Source organism: Halictus rubicundus, unplaced genomic scaffold, assembly GCF_050948215.1.
Source record: "Halictus rubicundus isolate RS-2024b unplaced genomic scaffold, iyHalRubi1_principal scaffold0407, whole genome shotgun sequence".
NCBI classification, from domain to species: domain Eukaryota; kingdom Metazoa; phylum Arthropoda; class Insecta; order Hymenoptera; family Halictidae; genus Halictus; species Halictus rubicundus.
This window is the reverse complement of record NW_027488948.1, coordinates 37752-55444: the sequence shown is the minus strand read 5'-3', so window position 1 is coordinate 55444 and position 17693 is coordinate 37752. Positions and strand designations below refer to the sequence as shown.

The 17693-nt window shown below is 38.9% G+C and overlaps 1 long non-coding RNA gene across 1 annotated transcript; it reads right to left on the bottom strand.

The window, feature by feature from the left end:
* Positions 1–6687: 6687 nt before the first annotated feature.
* Positions 6688–9280, bottom strand: LOC143364288 (uncharacterized). The gene is made up of 3 exons (XR_013084065.1): positions 9207–9280; positions 8367–8919; positions 6688–8111 (listed from the first exon to the last, which is right to left on the bottom strand). It is a non-coding gene; the product is annotated as an uncharacterized LOC143364288 (long non-coding RNA).
* Between the last annotated feature and the right edge of the window lie 8413 nt (positions 9281–17693).

Here is a 17693-nt window from a genome sequence, read left to right as displayed (position 1 = left end):
TCGGGCCGACGAATATGAATCTGATGTCAAAATTGTAAAAAAAAACAAAATGGCGGATTCAATATCGCGGATGCGTAAAAAAAATGATTGGAGTTTATGGAAAATTAGTATTCCCACATTTTTCGGGCCGGCGAATATGAATCTGATGTCAAAATTACAAAAAACAAAAATAAAATTTTTTTTAAACAATAAAAAAATTATTGTTTCAAAAGAAATTGTTGTATCAGAAAACTCTATAAGTGGAACCATACAATGCTTATTTAACAAATTTTATTATAACTTCTAAATTTCTTGAGGAAACATGCTTGTAACTAGTACCATGACTACCTCTGCGTCACAAAAATGGATCGCACTACGAAAGGGGCACTTTTGGGCAGCTACTTTTTCAAAATAATGTTAAATAATAGTATCTACTACAAGACTCGACAAGAATCTCCGTGGAATATTGTGGAATATACAACTTTTAGTATACATTTGTAAAATCTGTGCACTAAGTATTATCGTTCACATCATACATTCCAAACATTAATTAATATAACTCCAATGTTATTATTATGTATAGTATTTACTTCCAGGAACAGCATCCATCGTACACGCACAAAAATATATTCAATTTCCGTAAAACTGTAAGTTTGACACCTTTTTTTTCACAACGTAGTTCACCGCACGAAAACTGCGAGACGACTGTACGAGATATTTGTACTCCAACCATTTAGCAGGTATAGGTAGTAAGACCTTTTTACCTTCGGCTTCTTATACAGTCATTACCTGAGAATCCAATACGGCAAGAGCCATACCCCTAACGTGAAATTTATTTTTTGCATTTTGGCCACGTTTTGGCGCTTTTGGCCCACAGTGCGCCCGCCCGAATCACGCTGGCTCCTGTCGACCATCTTCGAGAGAGGGCCCAGTATCAGCCCGCCGAGCACCAGGAGAATCCTCTCCCACAGGACGAGCAGCGTCGACAACACCAAGCCTAAACGACACAGCCGGCGAGCGTCAGCCAAAGGGACTGCCTGAAGAGCGTCTGCCGAAGGGGTCTGGTCCGGTGAATGTCAGACATTAAATTACGCGCGTCCGAAAGTCTCATGTTCCGAGTCAGGCACGGTTATACTCGCCGTGTGGACTCAAAAGCTGAAATTATTATTAACGTCTTGTCCGCGGCCTTGTGATTCGCGCTGCTGCCCGAATCGAACCGCGGGACGTAACATTTTGTATTTCCGCTCCGCGCAGATCTGGTTAGTCCTCGTACACATCTGGCAGAGATGTGCACAAATTTATGTAAAATTTTGAAATTTAATTTTCAGTTATCATTTATTCGTACTTATTAGATTTATATACATTAGATTTATTAATAATACCATAAACACCAGCACCGCACATAATTGGTTACATGAAAAAGACCACATCCATCGGCATCGCAACTCTCTGTTTTTCACACTCTCGTCCGAACATTACTCTCTCACTCAGTTCTCTCTCTCTCACTCACTCTGCGCGCGCAATCGCACTCGGCGCGCGCAATCGCACGTGGAAGCATGTATTTATACATATATTCTAACAGTACTCATTTTTCTCAGATATATATTCACCACAGTTCATCCGTAAGATACTCTTCACGATTTGTATTCGTCATCCGTGGTTTATCGAATCTCGAAGTAACGGCGAAGCGCATTCAACGTCTCTAGTGGCGAGAAGTTATTTGAGAGGCGTTATTCGTAAGATACAGCTGATGATTTTCAGAGTACCTTTGACGATTACAGTGAAATCTCATTGTATGCCAGTGCCAACCTTGCGTTTCCAAGCCAATGGAAAACCTCACACCACCGCGGTGAGTGCGGAAGCTCGAGAGCCGTCGCGGCCACAACATTGTTGGCTATATCGGTGTGAGACCAGAAGACCACTACTAATCCAACTACAAAACTTCTTTATTTTTCGTTATTTTTTTATGAAACCTCTACCAACATATTCGTGGCATTTTTCTGATTAAAATGATACCAAATACGATATATGCAATTCCGATGATATTTACGTGGGTAATGAACGATAGAAGTCTTCCCATAACAATTACATTAACGGAAAATTAGTGTAAATGTGATCCGAATTATATCGCGTTTGACATCATTTTAATCACAATAATGCCACAAATATATTGTTGAAAGTCTCATAAAAAAATAATTAATAATAAAGAAGTTAAATTTTTCATTTAAAGGCCTGCGCTCACGCGGGCTTTGATCTGTGCCGGCGGCCGCGACTCTCCGCGGTTCTTTCCTTCCCATACGCTGTCCTTCTCTGTGTTCGAAACTTTTATCGCTTGTTGGTTTTTATATTTGGTTTCATTTTAATCAGAAAAATGCCACGAATATGTTGGTAAAAGTTTCATAAAAACATAACGAAAAATAAAGAAGTTTTTATATTGGATTAGTAGTGGTCTTCTGGTCTCACACCGATATAGCCGACAATGTGTGGCACACTCCTCGGCGACGGCAGCTTTCGAGCTTCGCTGTCCGCTTCTCCGTGCAACATTATATCGGAGAAGGATATTCCTTTCGTTTGAACGTCAGTCGCGTTTGTATGTCATAGGTTTCTTATGACTTTCAAACGGTATGAATCTTAGGTTTCCAGCGTGCCCTGTGCATTTCAAATGGGACGCTCGGCGAGTATGTGAAGATTATGCGAGGTTTTCTTTTAAATTGTTCAGCTGGACAATTAAAAGGTACTGGTGAGCACCGTTCCGGAACATTGACCAGCCCTATATAAATTCAGTTTTCCTTGAAACTCGCCAGTATCAGAGTGTCTTCACCCCTGATGAAGCCAGCTGCAATGATGGCGAAACGTTGGGTACAAATTCCTTTTGGACACGGCTCTCTCCCGAAAGCCACTAATCATGTGTACATTCCAGGCCGTGAAAGCATCAAATCTACAATTATAATTTATTATTTCTCATTTCTCGAGAAATTTAAATCTAGGAAAATTCTTATGAATCTCATTTATTTTATAACATATAAATTCTTAAATTCTCTTAAATTCTTATATAAAACTTTAGAAAAACTGAATACTGAATCGAGTAATAAGTTTCTTGTTCTTATTAAAGAAGAAATATTTAAAAGAAGAGACAAGATTGTTGTATCCGTTATAAAATATCTGCATAATCCAGAATCTTTGCAAAAAGATTCAAAAGATACATTTTTTTATTTAACATCCAAGGCAGATATGTATGTCAAAGAGGTCTATCGAAACCCGTATCGTCCAGCGGTTCTGGGGTAAGTGCCGAGCGGTCTCCCACAGTCCTCTTACCGGAAGGCATGCTTGCCTTCCCCACTCCGTGGCCAGATCCGCCCCGAAATCATCTCGATTGTTTCTTCATCCGACACGTCACCGATGACGTCGCGTCAACGGTAGCGTCGGCAATCGGCAATTAGGGATCGGTGTCTCTGTCACCTATTTCAAAGCGTCGGCCGACTCTCAGAGGTCGCCGCTCAAGGCATCAGCTGACTCTCAGAGGTCGCCGCTCAAAGCATCGGCAGCCGTCCCTGATTGGGCCCGAAACATATTGGCGCTAACATGTATAAAATGGCAAAACAGATTCTAAGCAAACTTTTTGGAAAATATAACAATGATTCTTATAAATATAGTGAAAAACTTTCAGATTCTCAGAATGAGAAACTATCATTGGAAAAACAGTTAGAATTAGAAATTGCAAATAGCTGTAGCGGCTAGCTGGGCGCCGGAAGATAAATCTTCAGCGCACTAGCACCAAGAAAGATTTATGGTTTACACAGCATAAGACGCTATTTGTGAGAAAACGTCTTTAACGTTTTTGGCCACTTAGCGGACAGATGTGTCCTTGTAGTTCCTACCGACGAACTCAATAGCGCAAGTGGACACCATAAATTTTGGGTAGTCGAAGGGTCTCCAGCCTAGAGTGTCCCAGCGACGCGTGCCTGGTTTCTATCACCCGGGAAAGCTGGGCCCGTTGACATAAGCCAGCAGTCACGTTCCTCGCAAGGACTTCCACCAATCAGCCGACAAGCATTTTTAAGAATATAAGGCAGAGACTACCGACGCGAGATGTTCAGTCACGAAGTCAGTCACGAGTCAACGCAGTCTCGATTCTCCGCCGAGTCACTTAGAGTCTAGTCGCAGTCCGGTCGCTGCTAAATCGTAGTCCAAGTTCAATCGCGAGTCGAAGCTAATCGCCGTTCTTGTTGAACCACTCCGGACGCTCTCGCGACATCACTCCATAATAAATAAACGACTCAGTCACGTACACCTGATTTGAACACTTATTCTAAGGCACCCGCCTTACATAACCCTGTTCCTTCATAGCCTTCAAGAATTCAGTGTCAAGAGTGTAGCGGCAGAAGAGAATAAATTTCGGACTCTAACAAAGGAATTACAAATTTTTGAGTCCACTGAAAAAAGGACACCCAATCTTCAGCAACTTTTGGATGTTCTGTATACTATAAAGCCAACATGCACATAAAATAAAAGAAATTTCTCTACGGCTACAGATTTTGTTACAAAAAAAAATAAGTAGATTGTCTGATTCTATATTAGACGCATTATGCTTCTTAAGAAGTCCTTTCAAAACAAAAGCGTAACGTTTCACTTTATAAAAGTTTATACCGTATTAGTACCGTGACCATTGACCGGTTAAAGTCCGCCTATATCCTTGCGGAAGACGATGTCTCAGAGCCTGTCATTATACCGTGTTTAGATATACCTAGAGCAAACGTTGTTACGGAGGCACCGAATACGGAACATCGGGTTACCCGTTCTGGTAGGCGCGTACATTTTCCTGAGCGTTATCAAGCAGGCCTGCGTTAGTTCGTATGCGTTTTAGACATGTTCATGTACATATATATCGTTCTTTCTTATTTTGTCTCTTTCCGCGTTCTTCTACAGGGTACATATTTCACGTAACTTGACCACCTTAAATATATCGCTTATATTGTATTGTTATGCCGCAGGAAGGGGTAAATGAAGAGAATCTTCGAATAAACTCCAAAGTCTTCCAGCACAACTTAGGTTTATTTTGGAATAGATCGCCAAGCAAAGATAAAAAGCAATTTTGTATACGACGAATAACTCGATAGCACACGGGTCGACTGACTGGTTACTTGTAACTTCTTCTTCTCTGTCTGCGCGCCCTTTCGCAGGGCCTTGTGTAAGGATACATCTAACTATGGAAGTTTCGTGGGGAGTGGATGACGCTAGCCCTTAGAGATAGGGAATGACGTGGAAGTCGGAGTTTTCACAAGATTGGACTTTGGAATCTGTGTACCGGTGAGTAATTTGCCTTCGTCTAGTCTATGAGAAGGCCCGTGAGTCAGAATAGATCAGTATTAATGGCAGTCTCGCATAACAGTATGATAGAAAAAATATCAGTGGGAGAAAACATTCTGTTCGAAGGCGCCAATACTGTGATGGGCCGAATTTTTTCTCAAGGTCATCTTTCTCGAGATTTCAAGGCCACTGTATTTTTTTATAAATGGGGATGCATATTTTCACAACAACAGTCTTATAGCTTATAAAAAAACGAATCCAACGAGGTTCAATATGTTGACCTTCACGAGACCTTTAGCGAGGAAATTATGAAATGTTTGTCAGTAACTTCAGTACGCGTTCGGGGACGGTAAATGAAGGAATTTCAATTGGGTTTTTTATATGGATTAAGTACACCGACTTGACTATTGTTACGTCTTTCCGTAGTGGGTTCTTTAATTTTGCAGGGAAAGGAATTTTGGCTTGTAGGAAAAATAATAGTTATTACTCTAAGATCTGTAAATCAATAAGTATATTATAAAAAATAATGTTTTAAATTTACAATAATGAGAGTGTGTGTTATGTGTATGTATGTGTTTTAAATTTAAGTATGAGTATGCGTGTGTGTGTGTGTGTGTGTGTGTGTGTGTGCGTGCGTGTGCGTGCGTGTGCGTGCGTGTGCGTGCGTGTGCGTGTGCGTGCGTGTGCGTGCGTGCGTGTGCGTGCGTGTGCGTGCGTGTGCGTGCGTGTGCGTGCGTGCGTGTGCGTGCGTGTGCGTGCGTGTGCGTGCGTGTGCGTGCGTGTGCGTGCGTGTGCGTGCGTGTGCGTGCGTGTGCGTGCGTGTGCGTGCGTGTGCGTGCGTGTGCGTGCGTGTGCGTGCGTGTGTGTGTGTGTGTGTGTGTGTGTGTGTGTGTGTGTGTGTGTGTGTGTGTGTGTGTGTAAAAGGGTGCGTTTTAGATTCTCGGGCGTTTCCAAGTTGGAACGTTACCGACCATCTAAGATATAAAAGATACCGAGTTCGCACGACGAACGATTACCGAAAAAACGGGGAGAAGACGGGTGTTCAATAACCGATATCGTTTGCGGTGTGAATAGACGAACTGAGCGATCGGCGAAGCGCGTCGATCCACGCGCCCACTTCCCTCGTCGCCCCGCGAGCAGCCGCCCACCCGTGGCGTTCGCGGGGAACGGGGGGCACTGTGTGGGGACGGCGGCGCTCCGAACCGATCGATAGATCGATGTCAGTGTTTATTAGAATTGTGTACATGGTCTTTCTTGATGATTAACCACTTCCCGTGCCATTTAGCTCGACGAAATCCGGGCCCAAGCGATAGGGGTCAATGCGCGGTAAACAGACAAGAATGATGTTCGAAAACAGTTGCAATACTAGCCGGAATGTAAATACCTGTGATATAGTCATTTGAGCCCCTTAGTTGATAAGTGAATCAAGTCCCTTTTCTTAATATTGTAGAAATTAGACTTCCGTGTAATATCGTACAAAAAATTCAATGCACAATGTAACTTTATTGTAACCACATAAAACGAAAGAACAGTAATCATGTCATTGTAACTGAAAATAAAATCCATATTGTTTTCAATAGTAAACAAACAGTAAGGTAACGAATAATGAAGTGCCATTATTGTACTGAATTGTGATACCACTTTTGTGTGAGAAAGTGACTTACGCCATATGGCTATTAATGTATTCATAATCATAAGTTACACAAATGTCATTTTTAATGCACTACAAGTTTACTGTATATTATGTATTAAAGAAATTTATTCGTTGCTGGATTCTTCACCAGTCTCTTCAATTGTACTGGTCTTTAATGCTTGAAAAAATGCATGATGAACTGGAGGGATAAATTTCAGCAAATCTATCATGTCCTTCTTTTTGGCCTCAGAAACAGGACGCATAGATGGATATAAATTTTCCTGCGTTATATTTTTTAACTGCAATGGCCTGCCACACCGAGCACGCTGAATATTTAATATTTCATACTTAACATCCACAGAAATCGTAGTTTTATAAAAAATATCAAACTGTTTTCCGCGTTCATAGTGTAACCACTGAATGGTGAACCAATTTACAGTTTGTCGTAATGTATTTTTCTTACGCTTTGTTATTGACCGTTCTAGCTGTTTAGTTGAAAAAAATTCGTTTCTTTTCATTTCATAAACCACAAACTTGTTGGAATGTCGAGCAGTTTTCATACATCGATACCAATCTTCATGGATGTAAATAGATGTATGGCGTGCTGCAGATTCAACACATCCAAAATCTGAATCATTCGGTAAAAACGAATGTCCTGATATTAAGAATTTCTGTTCTATAATCTTCGCTGCAATATCATCACTTTGCACTAATTTTAACAGAGACAAAGCTATTTTTATATTACGATTTTGTCCAGTACAAGAATCACTATAAATAATTATCTTATCTTTATAACCAGCAACAGATTTAATATGTTTAACTAAACATGATGCTATTTCTTGTGATCCTCTGGATGCTAATGTTTCATCCCAAACATAAAAGTATCCTTTATTTTCACGTAAGTCGTGAATACCGAGATTATAACAATACATATTTCTCTTATAGTACGCATCAGAAACTGTTAATATTGGAAATGGTAATGCTTTCTGTAAATCGATACTACGTACATAAATATTATTTGAACACTTTGCATTTTTTATATCCTCTTTCATAGAATTACGTGCTGCTTCTGCTTTTCGTAAATGTAACTCATCTTCTTCTTCAAGTTTTTTAATAACTTCTTGGTCACTACTTACTGCATCTAGTTTAATTTTATATTCATCACATTTCTTGCATCTGTCTTTCCGCGGTGCTTTAAAATGTAGATTAAAACGCGTATTAAATATATCTCGATACATGTGCTCTTTTACTGATAGTATGTTTAATCCAGAGCATTTTTCTTTAGACAATATATACATTTTATGAATATTGAGATTTTCATTTAGATACTGTCGGTTTGGATTGTGTTCACGTGTGTAATGAGATACATTAGCAGGAAAACTTTGAATATGATCAGAAACATTTTTAATAGTATCTTCGCTAAGTTTACGCGGATTTGCTGCTTTACCTCTATTGTCATTTCCAACAGTTTCACCTTCTGCATGTTTTATTATAGCTCTGTTCACGCGTCCCTCACTGACACCAAAAGTTTGCAAAAAATACTTCTTACATACAACACTGGTAGAGTCACCAATATTGGGTAAACAGTATACGTTACTGCTACTTTTCATACATCTACTTTCATCTCGTGGTCGTCTTCTTTTTATAGGTACACTATGTATAAGTCCACAAAGATATGCATTTTGTGTGTTAAAGGATCCTATTTTCCAAAAATTATAGAAGTGATTCTTCCGTGTTTCTCCATCAACTTTGTCTGTACATTTTTTCTGGCATCCACAGTCTTTGTTTTCAAACTTTTTCGCAGGAACTATATTATTGTTCCGGTTTACGTATTCTGCACCCGAATTACGAAGTCGTTTTGCAACATTCCCAGCCCAGCCATCACTATTTCTTACTCTTTTCCGACTTTTTGTACGATTTGCGTTAACGTTAATCATTTCGAGCAAATATAATATATCAGAATGTTACTGATACGGAAGCTAATAAGATACTAAACAGTTCTAGAAGTTAATGTAAACATGAATGACCCTCGTCGGTTTTAGTAAATACGAAACGATTGTCGCGTGTACATATACCAGTTTCCTTTAATCGAATGTAACAGTAGAGTAAGTCCATATGTTCCGTGGAATAACGGAGTAAGTCCAAGAGATTGGACTTATGCCATTATTCAAGATATTGTTACAGTCACTTTATTTAGGATGTAAAATTGAATCTTATTTTTTATTAGCATAAAACAAAGTATACACAAATTAATGTGTTAAATAAAACAAGTATTCTTAATACTTACTATTTCTGTAAAAACCCCATTTTTCGTAATTTTGGACTTATGCCACTTGTCGACTAAGGGGCTCATTTGTAAGTCATTCCGCGAGTCAGACTCGTGATGTTTACGTTTGGCCCGTTTTTCAGTCCACGAGTCCTACTCATGATGTTTACGTTTGAGCCAAAATCTTCATCACGAGTCAGACTCGTTAAAGTACGGGAAGAAGTTAATAAATAAATAAATAGTTAGATAAAGATGAGGAGAATCTCTAACAGGGTGATATAGGATGTGGCGCTTGTTGCTCCAATAGAATAAAATACAGTGACTCCCAAAAATATTCGGACACTAGCTATAACTAACTTTACGACTTGATAATTCCTTTGTTAATAAAGCAATCGTCCCGGGAATGGTTTCTAGCAATAAAAGATTTATTAATGTTGATAAACATAGATAATTTATTTGAAAAATATACATAAATTCCATAATAAAAATTAGTAAGAGAAATGATGTACCATTTTTGGCTCACAAAAATATTCGGACAATATTAATTTTTCAATTTAGATAATGTAATTTAGCATTACAAAATTTGTTTAATACCTCGTGGCATAACCATTTTGTTTAAGAACATGTCTTAATCTGTTTGGCATACTGTTTGTAATTTTTTTTAAATATTCAACAGTTATATTCGACCACTCAGTTGCAAGTCTTTGTTTTAATTTATCTATCGATGGAATTGGGGTTTTTCGAATTTTTCTATCCAATTCATCCCATAAATTCTCGATAGGATTAAGGTCCGGTGATTGGGGCGGCGAATGAAGAATTTTGGGGCAGCGGTATAATAAAAATTCTTGCACAATACGTGACTTGTGCTTGGGGTCGTTGTCTTGGTAAAACTTAAAAGTATTATTAAGCCCCATTTTTTCAGCACTTTGAATTAAATTATTTTTGAGTATATTTAAATAATGATTTTTGTCCATGATACCGTCAATAAAAACTAGGTTACCGACTCCATATGACGAAATGCAACCCCAGACCATTACGCTGCCTCCGCCGTGTTTCACTGTACCTCTTGTATTTTCAAAATTAAACTCTTTATTCGCTTTCCGCCACACCATAGTTCTTCCGTCGGAATTGTACAGATTGAATTTGCTTTCATCAGCAAATATGACATCCTTCCACCATGTCTCATCCTTAGAAATTAGCTCTTGCAAAGGTTTTTCGTTTATTCCTATTCTTTTCGTTGATAAATGGTTTCTTTCTAGCTACTCTTGCATTGTAACCAGCTTGCCTCAGCACTCTCCGAACTGTTTCGGCTGAAACATTCTTGGAGCTTTCTCCTAATAGCTCACTAACTAGTTTTGGAGCACTTAAGCGCGGATTTTTTTTCACTTTCCGAATAATTTTGCTTTTCTCCCTCGTACATAAGAGACTTGGTATTCCAGTTTGCGGAATAGAATCAATGCGATTCTCAATATAAAATCGTCGACAGATATCTGCAGCAGTACTCTTACTTATACGAAGCATTGCACTAATTTCGCGATAGGTTTTTCCTTTTTCTCGATGAAAAATTACAAGCTGCCACACATCGAAACTCGTATTCTTTCCTTTGCGACCCATTTTGAACGAATTCACGTTTACTACTGACAGTAGTGAGGTGGCATGGACATCTAATGGTCCACGAGATTCTGTTTGTAAACAAACGTTTTCCCGTTCTTGGAATATCGCGTCCCCAGAAGGTGATTGCCAGAGAAATATAATACGTGTTCGAATATTTTTGTGAGCCACAAATGATCCATTATTTCGTTTAATAATTTTTATTATGAAACGTATATATATTTTTCAAATAAATTATATATGTTTATCATCCTTAATAAATGTTTTATTGCTAGAAACAATTTCCAGGGCGATTGCTTTATCAACAAACGAATTATTAAATCATAAAGTTAGTTATACCTGGTGTCCGAATATTTATGGGAGTCACTGTATATAACTCGCGTCGGGTTCGTCGTTTAGGATTTATCCTTTCAGACATTAATTTAGTTTCTATGATTCACAGAGTTTAATATTGTAGGATTAAATTCTTAATCGATTGGGAACTAAAATAATTTATTTGAACTAATAGTACACGCGTTAAAATAATAAAGTAAAACAGTTACAACTTCCGCTCGCTACGACACGCTCCGCTCGCTTCGACGTCAACTCTACAACTCCGGGCATCATCGCATTTTCCGATGAGTCCTTCCGCCCCTACCGACCTTTCCCGAACACCCCCGACTCTCGCCAAATGTCCCAAACGCTTTCACTTTTATGACCCTTTCAGGCCCCTCGCTCGATCCCTAAAGGCCGTTGCACACTAGACCGCAGCGCCGCCTGACCAGCACCGCAAAATACGTGCTCACACAGGTAAAGCACTAAAACTGCACTGAAACTACCCTAAACTATAAATCTACGCCTGGCAAGGTTAGCATGAATAACTGCGATACTACAATATTAATCATTTTTAAGATGCTAGATCGTGCGGGGTTACGCACCAATTTAACAATTGAAGAGAAACTGGAATGCTGGTTCTAGTCCTCACCTCTCAGCGATTTAGGGTCGACCCATACAAGACCGGGACGGGACCGGGGACGTTTGGCCGCTAGATTCGAAACCAGGGTGTAGGGTTTGAGTCGACGGGGCTTCAGTGTTCCAAACTATATTTCTGCTCGCCCCGGTTGGGTCATTATCTCGAGCGTTTGACCATTTCCAGAAGGCCTTTCGGGAGCGCGTTGACAGTTCCCTGCTGTGCATGGCACAAAAAAATGTTTTTAGGGCCTTCACGGTTCCTTAGGTAAACTATCGGTATCTCCCCTTTACAATACCATGGAAATAGCAAACCTTCCTACCTCTTGGTGAAACATCATACATCCTTGTATTGTATGTAAATTATACATACATATATTGCAAAAACGAGAATAGTTGTTACTTTTTTTTTTTAAGGAAATATCCACATTAGGAAGGGGATCATTCCATGTGAATTCGATCATTTTTTGGGGACTATGTCTCGAATTTTGATGACATTGAAGTATGTTGTGGTCCAAGAGAAAATGGGAGGCGGGGGTTGAGCCGGGTTATCACAAAAGACTGCTGTTCTCAAATAATTTATTTTTTCCTTGGTGAATGTCATTTCTTACTTAAAAAATATTAGAAATATCTTTGTTTTGCAAATTTTACCACTGGTTCAAGTGTGAAAAAATTTGAATAAATATGGCTGCATTCTACGTTTCTTCATCTTTCTCTTTGAAATTTCGTTTTGTAATTCGCGGAGCCGCAAAACTATTTATTGTACTATTCATTATTTTAGGTTCATAAAATTGCTGGATATTCTTTAGACATTCTGAAGTAAGGGTCGCTAGCGAAAAAATGTATGTATACGGAAAACTCCTAAATTCTTGTCCATGATAGCCTAAACATGGTTTGATGGAAGGTTCCCTGGCAGGAATGCGATGGCGTATCTATATCTTGTCCAATGAGACGAGACAGTAGACGTAAACATAGGCGCTCGAGTGCGACAGAGTTGAAGTTATCCTTACAAGACAATTAGCAAAGGACGCACGCTGGGTGCTTCACTGCCTTGGTCTCGTTGGACAGAGCATAGGTACGAATGCGCGGCCGATTGGATCAGAGTGCAAGGGACAGGCCTCGTTTCACGCGTACTTTCGGCTACAGTCGAGATATTGGCTACAGCGGTCACACATACTATGTAGCGGGTGACGTCGAAGCCAAAACAATGGGACTACGGGCGCAGCTGTGGTGGGGATAGGCATACCTAACGGTGGACTTCTCAAGAATGGTGACACATTAAAAATGGCGAAATTAAAATGGTTTCAAGTGTACGCTGCACCGCGACATTGCCTTCTTTTTGACGGCAGACGAGCGGTTACGAGCAGCAACCGAGCAGCTGTACTTGTTGTCCTTACACCATGTACATATGCGACTGCCACATGATCTAATACAATTATGAATTGTTAGAGAAATTCACTTCACGGACCTGTTTTTAAAAAATCGGACACTTCAAAATTGACGAAATTAAAATTATTTGAAGTGAACGCTGCACCGCGATACATAGCCTAGCAGCACGGTTGGCGCACGGTAGAAGCAGAGTCCGGGAGGCTGTTAGGCCTATGGCCTCCCGGGCCCGGGTTCACTTGAAATAATTTATTTCGTCAATTTTGAAGTATCCACTTACTTAAAAACAGGTCTGTAGAGGGGACACTTGAGGCTATAACCTCATTTTTTAAAATAATACAACGTTTATAATGTTCTTTAAACATTCTGAAGCGGGGGTCGGCAGAGATTGTCCTAAAATTGAAACTTTCACGTAGTAAGGAGAAAGAAAACAGGAAAAGAGGTCCGTATTTTATTGGGGTATTGTGCAGTCGGAGTGTACAGGAAAGGTAAATACCATCATTAGCACAGAGGACATTGGTTTTTCCAAACCTGTCGGAGAATAGGGGTCGATCAGTCGTGCACTTACAATTGGCTACCTGAATCGCCGAACGTCGCGTCCTTACCTGGTTTTACCTGATTGAAACCTTGGAGGCTCCATAAATTAAAAACCAAAATTTCAAAGAGGCATCATCGAAGTACTGCTCTGTAACTATTATATTAAAAGAACTATGATATTCACTTTTTGACCTGTCAATCGAATCTCGAAGGATTCTTGGGGCTATAGCCTCAATTTTTTTCAAATTTTTACAAAGCTACCTGCTACGAAAACATAGCACTTGTTTAAAATAATTGCCAAATAAATGGTGAAAAAACATTTTCTCCAAATGACAACATTTTCGGTAAACAGAGTTATGTTTTCGCTATAAGCTTCCAAAAACTCATTTTCATCGGTGTGACAGTTCTAGTCTTATAATATAATGAAAAAAGGGTGACACGTATTTTTACGCGTCTGTAAAACCAACAATTTTTCAAACATCGAAAAGTCCATTGAGATTCGATTGATAGGTCATCATCATCGGTGAAGTAGTTTTTAAAATAATACAACATTTATAATGTTTTTCTCCCTTCGCCACGGCGACCGGGATCGCTGAGTATTCTTCGCAAGAATATTTCGTGAAACCCCGGGCCGGGCCCGGTCGGCTCTACCATAGGATCCTCAGCGGTATGCGGGGAGTAAACGGTGCTGGGGTTCTGGTAGCTAACCCCCGTGGTGCGCGGCACTTGGCCTTTGTTGCGAGCATCTTGAGCGCCTCTCAAGTCTGTATGGCATAGGGAAAACGTGCCCCGTTCCCGGTCCCGGTGAGACCCGTCTTGTATGGGTCAACCCTTAATCGCTCTCCTTCTCTACGTTCGGCACACTACAAAGAATGTAGCATCTCTACTAGAACTGTCGCTCGACAGACCCGACGATACGAAAGTTACGGGCAGACTATTGTAACACAATAACTGAAATCTGGGGCTCAAATACGGGCATACAGGGTCAATAAGTATGGGGATTTATTTTTTCCTGCCAACGGGAAGCTGTGGAAACCCGCTGGTAACTCTGTATTGATACAGCAGGGCCATATTTTGAAGATTACACTGTCCAACACCAGAAAAATTTTGCGATACCTGTTGGGTGATTCTTATACACTTTGTCATCCTAAAACCGAATCTGAAAGTAGAATTGCTCCATCACGCAACGTTTTCGAAAAATTTTGGTTTTTGTAAAAATGCCCGATTTTGATACGAAACGACGTGTTACGCAAAAACTAAACACGCGAGAAAGTTCAAATTTGAGTCAAGAGCTAGAAGGGACTCTCCTCTACATATTCATGTAGTCAATTATATTTTTATGGACTTCCTAATAGTTGTAAATGGTTGTTAAAGTTTGAAAATGTGCCGACGCGGGTACTTTGTACGCTCTATTTTTGTATTTATGTGAAAAATCCTTTATCTAGCAGGAATTTACTATACAGAAATGCATTCTACAGACATTTCTGGTAAAGAAACCATTCACGAAAAGTATTTGGTTCCCTTAATGTACGAGAAGGATCAGAAAATGTTAATTGACAGCGTGTGCGCGACGCGTTCGCGCCAGACGGCCATTGCAGCCTTTTCGCGACTCGCCAGGGCTGTCGCTATGCGTAGTCGACGCTGGTACCACTCAAGTATGTCTTTGCTTACTATGCTTAATTAAATACATTTTTTTTGTCTTTTTGGGTGCCAATCATTACAAAAGATTATAAAAATACGAGTTATATTCACATTTCATTGTGGAAATGCTTAATAAAGAAAATTGAATACAAAAACTTACCTATTTCTGATGTAAACAAATTTAAAATGTTTCCACCTTGCTTGACGTTTGTTCCTGGTATCCCGATTTTCAATAATAAGTGTCCAGCAGTAATCAGCAAGCATCCGCACATAAGTCTTTTCCTTTGTAACGTTTTTCCATTGTTGAAATATCTTGATGAAAGATTAATGCTGGAATTGTATTCCTTGTTTTGATTTTAAAATAATTTCGTCATGAATAGAACAAAAACAGTCCGGCTGATTTATACACTTCCGCGAGATTTTATCGATTTAATATAGAGCGATCTATGTCTTAATTATGTACTTCGATCAATAAAATCGATAAAAATAGTCCCATTTACATAGTGTTTGGACTTATTTTAATCGGAAGAATCTTGAATGTCCATTGGTATTACAATTATAAAGATAAGACAACAATTACTGAAAATAAAATTTTCCAGTCACCGCATTGCTGGAGTCAATTTTCTTTATTAAGCATTTCCACAATGAAATGTGAATATAACTCGTATTTTTATAATCTTTTGTAATGATTGGCACCCAAAAAGACAAAAAAAAATGTATTTAATTAAGCATAGTAAGCAAAGACATACTTGAGTGGTACCAGCGTCGACTACGCATAGCGACAGCCCTGGCGAGTCGCGAAAAGGCTGCAATGGCCGTCTGGCGCGAACGCGTCGCGCACACGCTGTCAATTAACATTTTCTGATCCTTCTCGTACATTAAGGGAACCAAATACTTTTCGTGAATGGTTTCTTTACCAGAAATGTCTGTAGAATGCATTCCTGTATAGTAAATTCCTGCTAGATAAAGGATTTTTCACATAAATACAAAAATAGAGCGTACAAAGTACCCGCGTCGGCACATTTTCAAACTTTAACAACCATTTACAACTATTAGGAAGTCCATAAAAATATAATTGACTACATGAATATGTAGAGGAGAGTCCCCTCTATCTCTTGACTCAAATTTGAACTTCCTCGCGTATTTAGTTTTTGCGTAACACGTCGTTTCGTATCAAAATCGGGCATTTTTACAAAAACCAAAATTTTTCGAAAACGTTGCGTGATGGAGCAATTCTACTTTCAGATTCGGTTTTAGGATGACAAAGTGTATAAGAATCACCCAACAGGTATTGCAAAATTGGAAAAAAGTTTAATTTTGTTGGACAGTGTTATCAACCCAATGTAAATATATCTTCAATAATTTTTTTTATGACTTCAGTCCCGATACTCATTGGACAGATATTAATCATTAGCTTGCCTTTTGTGACATTTATCCAGGATCTCTTGCGGCACAAGACGGGGGAAACACCAAATATCCATTCTTCTCGTAAAACGCTCGTTGTTGCAACGACAGAGACTTATTCTCCCTCGTGAAACCCATGCTGTTGGACATTTTCAGCCATACGCGTCTGCCTGTAACATACAGTTTGACAAATGAAAAGAAATTTTCAAGATAGACATGTTTGCAACACATGAAATAATCTTCATCTGTATGCATTTATGGCACATGGATATTTGTTCCTATCGACAAATGCAGAAAATGTATATTTTGTATTAATATACCTATGCATCATTAAATATACATATGCATTTTTTTCAAGTTTGAATATGTTGTAGTTTTCAGTAATCTATGAACTATGTTTAGTATCTATGAACTATGTAGTTTTTAGTAATTTATATTGTAGATTTTATTGATTTTACAGACAAGTAAAAGAAAATGTCACTCTTTTTTCATTAAATTATGTGACTAGAACTAACAAACCTATAAAAATAAGTTTTTAGGACCTTATAGTGATAACTAGACTGCGGATCTTTATGCATTTATGGCTTATGAAAATGTTTAAAAAATGCTATAAAATAAAATTCGATAGAATTTAGCATGATTTTCATTTGTTTTGGTTGTACAGAGGCTGTTTCCATGAAAAGTAGTTTTTTATTTCATTTCATTTTCTGGAAATGTGTCTGTAAAAATTGGAAATTGAATAAACATCCGCAGTCTAGTGATAACATAAGAGTGTGTACTAAAAATGTTGTCATTTGAAAAAAATGTTTCTTTCACCATTTATTTTGCAATTGTTTCAAACAAATGCGATGTTTTCATGGCAGGAATATTCTTAAAAATTGAGGATTTGATTCTGAAAAAAGGAGGATATAGCCCAAAGTGTCTCCTTGGCAATTCTTTTTTTAAGAATTCAAATTATTTGAAGTGAATGCTGCACTTATG